Source organism: Equus przewalskii, chromosome 30 (genome assembly GCF_037783145.1).
Source record: "Equus przewalskii isolate Varuska chromosome 30, EquPr2, whole genome shotgun sequence".
Lineage (NCBI taxonomy): Eukaryota > Metazoa > Chordata > Mammalia > Perissodactyla > Equidae > Equus > Equus przewalskii.
In genome coordinates, this window is record NC_091860.1 from 11,868,611 (window position 1) to 11,879,809 (window position 11,199).

The window sequence follows — 11,199 nt, forward strand, 5'->3', positions numbered from 1 at the left end:
TAATTTTAGAGCTCGATTTATTACATATCTATAATTATGAGGAGATGAGAACTGTTATTTTTAGTTTTGAGGGAAATTTTTAAAAAATAAAATAGAGCCCCCTTTAATTGAGAGACCTAGGTTTATTGGCCTTTGTAAATTTTTCAAACAGTATGTGATCTTTGATACAGCTCATATATGTATTCATGTGTTAGTACACTATTGCAATTGCTTAATTTTTTCCTCAAAACACTAAGATTAAATATTAAATATTTAGAACTGTTTATTGAAATATAATATAGTACAGAAAAGTGCACATATCATAAGTCTTTGGTTCAATGGATTTTCAAAAACTGAACATGCTCATGTAATTAGCACCCAGATCAAGAAACTGAACACTGTCAGCACCCAGAAGCCCACCAAATAAGTTATAACCTATTCAGATATTCGTCTCAATTGTGTCAGCAAATTGATCGTGCGTATAGCAGGAATATACATTTTATACGAATATATTTAAAATTCATTTGTATGTACCTACATATATTATTTTATAGGGGGTCACACTGAAGTTTTTCCCAGAATTTCCTTCATCATTACACTCATATTTTAAAGACACGTCAATGGAGATAAATAGAAGACCCCTCACGTCATGCATGGTTAAAATTAAAATCACTGATTACCTGCACCTTCTGAGAGGTTTCCAGATAGTGTTGAGAGCCAACCACACAAGTCATGGAAACAGCTGAGGACTCCACGTGACACGCGGTGACGCACGATGATTCAGGCTCACGGGTTATTATTAGAGTGAGCTAGTGCTGGATGTGCACACAGCCTGTTAAATAATCCCCTTGAAAGAGGAAGGAGAAAAGGGAAAGCGAATCTGAGCTGCTGGCGCGTTCTCTCTCCAAACTGTACTAGTCACAGTCCGAGGGCAGCGTCAGCTGGTGTCCCAGGGCTCTGGTTCCCCGACTGCGTGGAAGCTGCTTGGGCAGAATTCCTCCGGGCCGAATCAATTCCGTGTGTCCATGTGCCCTTCTGAGCAAACTTGGGTTCACTGCTTCATAAAGTGCTCCCAAGGAAGAAAGGAAGACATGGCTTGTGACTGTCAAGAAACATTCCGGAGACTTCAGTAAGCACATACATCTCTTTTTCTCAGCTCTTCGTCACATTTTACTTTGATTTCCAATGTGACTGCTGGGCTTTTACAAGGAGCCAGAAATGACACAGGATTTCATGAATTCGTTTGGGTGATAGTTGTCTTACATTTGAAGGCCCAAGGATGGAAGATAAACATCTGCCAGCAGTATAAATGGAGGCAGAGCAGAAGCTAATACAACTCTGCAGTAAACAGCACCAATCACTTAACAATAAACAATTTAGAGAAAGTAGCTGTCCTAAATGTACCAAATGATGACTCACAAATTTGATTTTCCTTGGCAGACCACATCAATGTTCAAAATATCCCAGTAGATTAAAGAAATTGCCTATTGAATGAACTTCAATCAAATAATACTATATTGAATGAAATTTAATGTAAGTTTGAAGTATAACACTTGAAGATAATTAACTTCCTGTGTGACAAGCATTTTTCCATATTTTTCTCATTTAATCTTTATAATGGTGCAATGAATCCGTTACTATTATTAATTGCCATTTTATAATCCAAGACACCGAGTGTCCTGGAGGTTCAGAGACTCAATCACAATTACACACTTGGTAGGGATAAAAGGAAGCGGGAACCCAGGTCTGTTTGATTCCAAAGGTTGTTCTGCTACATGTTATGCTCTACAGGCCGGAAGGCGGCCGCACAAGGCCCACGCTTGCCCTCCTCTTGCCACAGAGGGAAGGGTCTTGTGCTGTGCCTTGCTGTGCACATCTGCTCTTGGGAAGAGGGACCCAAAGACGAAGCTGGAACAAGCCCTATAAATCAACTGAGGCCATTTGGGCAGAAAAATCCGGGGTCCCCAGTACTTCGGAGTATGATTAAGAAGGAGAAGCTGTGGGTGTTGGGTGGGCACATCTCTTTGGCCCACTCCTCATGTATGGGCTCCAGCTGGAGAAGATCAGAGCAAGTCTCCCCACTTGCATAGGCCCCTCCTGCCAGGGCTATGGGCGGGAGGCACTGTTTGTGGTCCCCAGAGCCACTTTCAAAGAAGCATCCTTCAAACAGCCAACAAGACCCTTCAAAATGAATTCCAGCTTTTTTTTTTAACCTTGCCTAGGTTCTGAAACATTAAATGTCGTCCAATGCATAAATCCTAGTAATAATACTTTAATCATCTTTTCTCGTCTTCACAGTTTTCTACCACCTCACACGGCCCCAAAGCCCACCAACCACACATTCCCCAATAAGAAAGAAACAAATTCTCTCCCAAAGTCCAGCTCCAGGCCTCTGGACTCCTTCCCTCCCCCTTCCTTCCCTCCTTTCTTTCATCCCTGCCATCTTCGTTTCTTTTTCTTTCTCACTTCCCTTTTTCCTCCCAGCTCTTTGTTATGTAAACTCATTTAGCTTTTCTTAAGAAAAATTCCTTCTTCCTCTTCCAGCTCAGTTTCTACTCATTCTCAGATTTTCTATCAGAGATGTTTTTAACAAGGGAGAGAAGCCCACTCAGGCGTGAGGGTAGGGAGGAGGTGTTAAGAGAAGCTGAATGAATGGGCGGAGAGTGGATTTCCTGGGGTGGGAAGTTGAGCAGGGCAGAGAGTTGATATGGAAAGAATGACCAGCTTCCTTGGCTGGGACCTAAAAAGAAATCTGAAAATGAGACTCAGATAGGCTTAAAATAAAATGAATATATTTTCTCTTTTCTTTGGGGAAAACCCCTAATAACACTGAAAATCTGATTCACAGCATTGAAATTCAGGGAAATCATTAAATATGTATGATGACTTTCAGGAAATATTATTTTTCTACCACTCAATTTGATTTCTTGCCTATTGTGTGTTTTTGTGTCTTTGTTTCTTTTTTTAAATGACAACAGATGGGACTGGCCCCACGGCGGAGTGGTTAAGTTCATGCGCTCCGCTTCGGTGGCCCAGCGTTTTGTGGATTTGGACCCTGGACACAGACCTAGTGAGGCTCATCAGGCCATGCTGAAGAGGCGTCCCACGTGGCGCAAGCAGAGGCACTCACAACTGCAATATACAACTAGGTACTGGGGGGCTTTGGGGAGAAGAAGGGAAAAAAAAAAAAAGGACTGGCAACAGACGTTGGCTCAGGTGCCAATCTTTAAAAAATAGAAATAAATAAAATAACAACAGAAAAGTCATTTTTAAAAGCCAGATGCACCCCTAATTCTTTAGAACACACATCTTGGGCAATCCAACGTATCTTGGGCAATTCCAAGCTGTATGACACCGGGGAGAGAGTATTAACAGAAACTTCATTTTGTCAAGTTCAAAGGAGTTATCAGAGGTGGTCTTTCCTTTAAGTCTTGAATATTTTTCTAAATGTAAAAATAACTACCAGATTGATTATACTGCTACTTACCTTATATGAATGTTAATATTATAACTAAAATATACCATTTTTCTTAAAGTATATGCTTTCAAAAGTTGATGCATTAAGAGGTGAACTTGCTCTTTAACTGAGTTATAGTTTCCTTCCTGGCAAACATCTCTTGAATTTTATTTTGAATGACATTGAGAAAACAAGGATTGATAAATAGGAGTATATTTCACAGATAATATTGTAAGAATACATCTACGCCATAAAATAAGGTGTATCTTTCTTCTTTTAAAGTTTTCCATCTGTGTTCTGAGGAGAAATTCATGTATGTGTTGCAAGTTTCTTATAAGACATTGCTGGAAAGGGGACATCTTGCTGGCTCCTGTAAAATGAAGCTAAAGGCAACTTTTCCCATATGACTATTTTTCTTCTTACAAATGAGACATACTTATTATTGTTTAGAATTAAACATTATAAATTTATATTATGTAGAAACCAAAATCCTCCCTGTAATTCTTCCCAGAGCCAGCCACTGTGAACATTTTGGTGTCCATTCCTCCAAATTTGATTACTTACGCACATCAAAACGGTACATATTCTAAATATTGTTCTACAGCTTTCTATATTCACTTCAGACGTGTATTGACATCTTACCATGTGTATATGTGTATGAGTTAGGGTGGGCCAAGTTGCCTCAAAAGATAGACCCCAAGCACAGTGGCTTAAAGAATTTCTTATATTCTCCCTCACGTAAGAGTTCCAAGTTTCGGGAGGGGGAGAGGGGCTCGGCTTCAGTCTTCATGAAGTCATTTAAAGACTTAGGCTGGTGGTGGCTCCGACAACTGAATTCTAAGGTCGCTCTGGGTAAGGCTGTCCCAGTCAGCCAGAAGGGAGAAGAGCCTGGGGGTCTGTGCAGGGCCATCTGTAGGGCAAATGTCACTTCAGCCCCCATGCCACCAGTGAGAACTTAGTCATACGGCCAAAGTTAACTGCAGGAAAGGCTGCCAAAAGCAAGTCTAGGGAAAGGGGGAGGAGCGGTTTGGCGAGTTTATGTCTTTACCATGCAGTGTCATTACATGGCCTTCTGTGTCATTCTTTCTAGGTGCTGTAGAGCAACGGGTTTTTAAAGGCTCTCCTGGGGTAAGGAACCCATCTAAAACTGCTGGTCCTTTCCTCTGATTTTACACATGAGTGCCATACATCTTCAGAGAACTGCATTTTAAAATAAGACTGAGGGGCCGGCCCTGTGGCCAAGTGGTTAAGTTTGCACACTCCGCTTCAGCAGCCCAGGGTTTCACCGGTTTGGATCCTGGGCACAGACCTAGCACCACTCATCAGGCCGTGTTGAGGCAGCATCTCACATGCACGACCAGAAGGTCCTACAACTAGGATATACAACTATCTACTGGGGAGGCTTTGGGGAGAAGAAAGAAAAAAAAGATTGGCAACAGATGTTAGCTCAGGTGCCAATATTTAAAAAAAAATAAAATAAAATTGTCTTATTTTAGACTGAGTTCTACTTTTAGTAAGTTATTAGGTTACTGAAATTTGATATTCATAAGGCAGTATAACATAATAGTTATATTCAGTAGAAATACTTGGGCATGAATCCCCACTGACATTCACTAACCAGGAAACTTTGGGCCTCAATCTGCTCATCTATAACTTGGCTATAATAATAATATGTCCCTTCCAAAGTTGATATGATTCAAAGGAGAAAATGTATACAGAGGGCATAACAGGCTTCCCGGCACATAGCAAGCATTCAACAAATGATAGCTTGGCTAATATTACTAGAAAGGAAAACTAACATATTGCTAGAGTTTACCAAGGAAAGTCCTCATTGTCTGCCAGGAACTTGGGCTGCTATGAAATGCGTGGCAATGATGCAAAAGCTCCTACTGGAAATATATACTTGCCCATGACTGGAGTTTTCTCAATTTTCCAGATTTCTTTGTCATCAGGCCATGATCAACAGAGTTTTGAATTCATTGTGACTTTTCATTCCTGGCCAACTTCCCTTTAAATATAAAATACTGTAGTGAAACTTCATCAGAATCAGTGCTGCCGTTGAGGGCCCCCTGCGTCAGCTATGTGAGATCTGTAATTTTGTAAGAACTACACCTAAAGACATGAATGCATTGTGGCTCAAATATGAATTCTCCTTACAGTTCTGTCTAAGACTTTTCTGCAGTTTTGAGGAGTTTTCTCACTAAAACTGAGACTAGGTGGGCCTTTGAAGTCTTTTAGCCCACTAAAGTGGACCACGGTCAAAAGTTTTAAAACTTCACAGTATAATATTCAAGACCAGTACTTGGAATCTTTGTTGTTTTTCTGGAAAGTCTGATAACTTTTGAAAACTATTAACAAGTCTTAGAGCACAGAATACAAGAACTATGCAGTAATTGTCCTCTAAATTTGGTACTAATCATATCCTTGCAAATACTATATTTAATTCTGGGCTTTGTATCTGAAAGGAGACGGAAAACTTGGAGAGAGTTTAAAGGAAAGCCATAAAAATGATTAAAGGTTTGGGAAACAAGACCCATGAGGAAAGGCTAAAGAGACTTCGCTTATTCTGCCTGCAGCACAGAACTTGAGCCCGAACTTGAGAAAAGCTTTCAAATGAAGGACAGCTATTGTCTCTGAGCCACTGTCTAGAAAGAAGTTAAGTTAGACATGATGTATCCTGACAATGGAGTACTTTACCCACAAGGCAATAGAAAACCCTTGTGCAAAGGATTATGACAAATAGAGTAAATTTTCAACTGCCACATAGGAGAGTTTTGGCATACCTAATGGTGAGAGATATGTACAATGCCCTCTTGAAATTTCTTTCAGCCTCATGATTTTTGGATTCTTTCTGTTTCTGTTAGTGAATAGCTGATGTTAAGTTACAAATAGTGGGATTCCAATGTCATAGTTGCGTTTAAGATCTCCATCACACTCTCATGATCTACATGTGTAATAAACTTCGTGATAATCCAAGAAACACGTATCGTTATCAATTACGATCATGACAATAGTGATGAAGGTAAGAAGCCAGTCTGTTGTTGTTTAGACCAATTCATTAATTATTAGAAGATTTAATCTCCCCAATTGCAGCCTTACTTCATTGATAACTCTAGAAAATTGTGGGGAAATCACAGGGAATTTTGCTGATTCTGTAGATTTATTTATTTATCTTTTAAGTTTTAAAATTTTTTGGTGAGGAAGATTGGCCCTGAGCTAATAGCTGTTGCCAACCTTCCTCTTTTTCTTTTTTCTCCCCAAAGCCCCACTACATAGTAGCATATCCTAGTTATATGTCATTCTAGCTCTTCTATGTGGGATGCCACCGCAGCATGGCTGATGAGCGCTGTGTAGGTCTGCACCCAAGATCTGAACCTGTGAACCCGGGCCCCCGAAGCGGAGTGTGTGAACTTAAATACTCAGTCATGGGGCTGGCCCCATATTATACGGATTTAATTGTGAGAATTCAAATTCACTTACATGGCAATTTTAATAATCAAGGAAAACTGTTTAGGATCAGAATGTCATAAGCTAACGTGTAACTTTATCTGTAGAGTTCTTTACTTGATGTTTATTTTGACCATGAGCACTCTCAATACCTTTGTGGACTCACCGAGTACAGATGCTAAGCTGTATGAATAAGCTCACAAGTGCTCACTGTGTCAGTGAGTGTAAAGAACTACATACACGGAGCATTTTCTTGGTATTAGGTAGGCTTAAATTGAAAGTCTGCAAGACGTATTTCCTGTCCATACTAAAACAAAACGTACTAAAGAAACATATGTTGTATTTACTAGTAGAACTATGCTATTGATTATATAGAATAATTTTTTTAAATCAAACCAGTTTAAAGTATTTGCACACCAGAAATTTGGGGAATAATATCAAGTAAAGAAAATTCAAAATTTGATTTTAAATATTGTTCTGACAGCAACATAAGCATATATGACGAACTTGATTAACCTAAATCTAATAATGAAGAAATGAGTGGAGGAACCCAGACTGTGACACATTGGTCAAGATTCTCATGAAAAAAAGTCATTAGTATAAAATATTTTTTTAAGGCAAGGAAATTATTCTAAATTAAGAACTAAAGAGGAATAACCAAATACAATGTACAAATCTTAGTTGGAACTCAGTTAAGATTTAGTTTAGGATTAGGAAAATGAAAAACCCAGCTATAAGACATTTTGGGGAACAATTGAGGAAATTCAATTATGGGCTGTATATTAAATGTTTTTATACAATTAATGTCTTTTTTTCTTAAATATGATCAGTAGATTGTGGTTGGTTGTATAAAAGATGTCCTTATTCTTAGATGACTCTCCCTCCTCGCTTTCCCTCCATGTATGTGTATATGTATTGTATGTATAAATAGCCAGCTGAATTCTTTTTTTATTAAACATGGAACAAAGAATTTAATCAACAAATCAAGTCAAAACATGTGCATAGATAGATAGTAGACAGATAAAGCCAATGTGACAAAGTATTAAAAAGTGGTGAGTTTAGGTAAAGAATATACATGTTCATTGTACTATTCTTTCAATTTTTCTACAGTTTTTAAAAAATTTTCAAAATAAAAATGGGGGAGAAGGAGGCATGGAATTGCTTCAAAACAATGCAGTTAATAAACCCCAATATATAATTAAGAACACATATACTATTTGAAATAACAAGAGAAGTAAACTTCTTTTTGTGGTCACTATTTTCCTGTAGTCACTCTTATTCTCAATTTAATAACTGCCATTCAAGAAGTATTTGCTTTAAATACAAAACTTCCCAAGCTAAGACATTAGGTGCTATAGAAATTACATACAAAAAATAAGTACTAAATCATTTCACAATAGATGTATATCATCATTATGGGGTATACCTTACATTTATACAGAGCCGTATGTCAATTATATCTCAATAAAACTAGAAAAAATAAGTATATAGAAATTAAAATGTACGGCCATTGTCTCATTATTCACAATTTTCTTTATCACTGAGCTTTCAGAAATTCCATCTATGTTTACCTGTGTAATCATATCTACTAGTGAAAACGTCAATAAAAATTAGGGACATAATTATAAAAATGCTTCAAGTTCTTATTCTTTAAAATGTCAGACCATAGGTTAGAATTTTCTTAATGACCTTAATAATGCATAAAGTTTGTTGAAGCGGATTGTCCATTGAGTTGATCTCATTAATCCAAACTGTCACAATTTTAAAATATTTTTACGTTCTGATTTTGTCAAGTGTAAATAACTGATGAAACTGTACCCAATTCAATTCAATTTGCCAGCGTTAGCTTTTTATTGTCTTCGTCTATCACAATCCTCCCTACATTCATTTGTGATCTGTCAGATTAGTTGTAACTTGCATATTTAAATTTAGACTAGGGAATCTTTCTGGAATGCTACAGACTTGTTTTGCTTTGTTGATTGAATTCTTCTTTGCATGGCTTGCAAAAAAGGATTCAGCTGGATCATTAAGAGCTACACCCATAAATGCTTCAGAAACACAGGTTGCACGGAGCATTTTGTTTTCTGCTCACAAGTTGCCTGAGTCACCAGATGGCTTGTTGGATCTTGAGAGGCTGCTTAAGCAGAACAGGCTTGTGGCATGAATCAGAGCAACTGTTTGTGTGGTGTGCTTATTTCACATCCGTTTCAATAAATGGTCTGTGGGCTTTTTCCTTGTAACATTCATGTTACAAGATTACTTCTGAAGCATTTATAATTGAAACACAGTCAAATTCTTTTGTTATCACGTAGGTGTTAAACAATTTGGGAGAGTTGGAGGCCTCTAAAACATTTTAACAGAAGGAAGCATACAACCCATTCTTGCAAGGAGAGGCAAAGCATTCTATAATGATATGGGAGTGTTCCTCTATGTTTTGTGGAAGGCAAGCTCAAAGTTCTCTGATTAATCACCCAAGAGAAACCTAGTAATTATAATGTACTTTCTGGGTAAAATCAGGGTTTGTGCTATGGATACATTTGTAGCTAATATTTGTTACATAATACGATTTAGATCAGACTGGAGGCATAATAATTTTGCATAGAAAGGTGTTCAGAAAGGTCAACCCTTGCGCCCATTGAGTTTTGGTAGGCCATTGCAGGGTTGCAAGGACTAGGTACATCAGTTGAACATCATTTTCCTCCATGCGTCATTTTGGTATTAGTAGCATAAGAACAACCCAGAAGGAATCTCAGTAAACATACTTTCTCAGATGGAATGTACATCCCCTTGTCATGTCTTATTCAATATCATCTTTCTCAGAGGATCTTATACACTACCTTGTATACAGGAATGCCTTGATAAATGTTCGTTGCTTATTAATTGATTGGGAGGAGAAGGTATGAGAAAGCAAAGGACAATTAAATTCCTGATAAAATACATTGCCTGGACAGCCAAGACAAAGACGGAGCAAGATAAAATCATTCTGGTACCACTGGAGAAGCTGTCACTTTATTCGGATTATTTATGAGCAGATGAAAATGCCTCAGTGTCCCTTCCCTCTTCCCTCTCTCGCTCCTTTCACGTTTGAGCCTTGTATCCTGTGGAAGCAATAAGATACCAAATTTCCAAGGCTGCTGGAAATGCTGAGACGTGACTCAGCTTGTAACCTAAGTGGGCCCAGGGGTCTCTGGAAGAAATATTTTTCATCCATGTTCCTAAAAATGCATTGTTGTCTATTTAATTGTATTTTGTAAACTCTGGGCTGGATTTCTAAAGGAACAACCTGCTAAAGGCACTGCCACCAAATCAGACCCCCGGTCCTGAGGGGTTTTCCAAGTGTCAGTGCTGGCCTCTCTGCTTCATTTCCTTTTGGAGTTCAGGGATGCTTCTGGAAAGAAGATGTAAACTACCAGGGAGCTTCTCCCTCCTCTTCCTGCCTGTTCCTCCATCCCCCAGGTGGTTTTGCAAGAGACCTTTTTCTGTGTCCCCAAAGAATCCTCTAGCACTACCACTACTATCCCCAGACAAGCCACTAAAACCTTTTTGAGTAACCAAACACACTTTAAAATTTTATTATTGTTATTTTATTATTTTTGTGTGTGTGAGGAAGATTGGCCCTGAGCTGACATCTGTGCCAATCTTTCTCTATTTCATGTGGGATGCTGCCACAGCATGGCTTGACAAGCAGTGCTAGGTCTGTGCCATGACCTGAACCCATGAACCCCAGGCCGCTGAAGCAGAGCAAGCGAATTTAACTGTTAGCCACTGGGCCAGCCCTATTATTGTTATTTTAAATACCTGCCACTTAGACTAACTTCACGGAGTCACAGGCCAACATTTCACGCATAAAAGTAATTCATCAAGTTTCCAGGGTGTCTCCAGATAATGATCAGAATGGCGCTTCTTATCCCTTATTCCTAGGATCATTCAGTCCCTATAAAAAGAATTCTATTTAAAAAAATGTATCATTTCCAAGCACTGGGGTGTAAAGGATGGTATGGTATCCTGCTTGGATCCTATCCGCTATTTCAGGACTGATGGGCTCAGCCCACCAACTGCTGGGAATGTTGGTGCTGACAACTCCCACCTGAGTCCCTTTCTGGGCATTGCCGTGGGTGGAAGAGAGAGAGAGAGACCTAGCACAAAAAACATCCCCACTGCCTCCCCAGTTCTGGACTACTCACTGACGGACCATCCCACATAAAGTTTGGGATGCTTGCCTAGCTCGCAGCAACCCCCTTTCTCTGGAATTGCCAGCCCATCTATCCACAGGACGTGTTCCTGCAGCCATGTTTGAACCATGTGACCTCGCCCCT

At 39.0% G+C, this 11,199-nt stretch overlaps 1 long non-coding RNA gene across 1 annotated transcript in view; it reads right to left on the minus strand.

Moving 5' to 3' along the window:
• LOC103543761 (uncharacterized) overlaps positions 1-753 on the minus strand; it is a 102,125-nt gene extending 101,372 nt beyond the window's left edge. Inside the window, exon 1 of the long non-coding RNA XR_011534991.1 lies at positions 660-753. This is a non-coding gene — a long non-coding RNA (uncharacterized lncRNA). The remainder of the gene's footprint in view (positions 1-659) is intronic.
• Between the last annotated feature and the right edge of the window lie 10,446 nt (positions 754-11,199).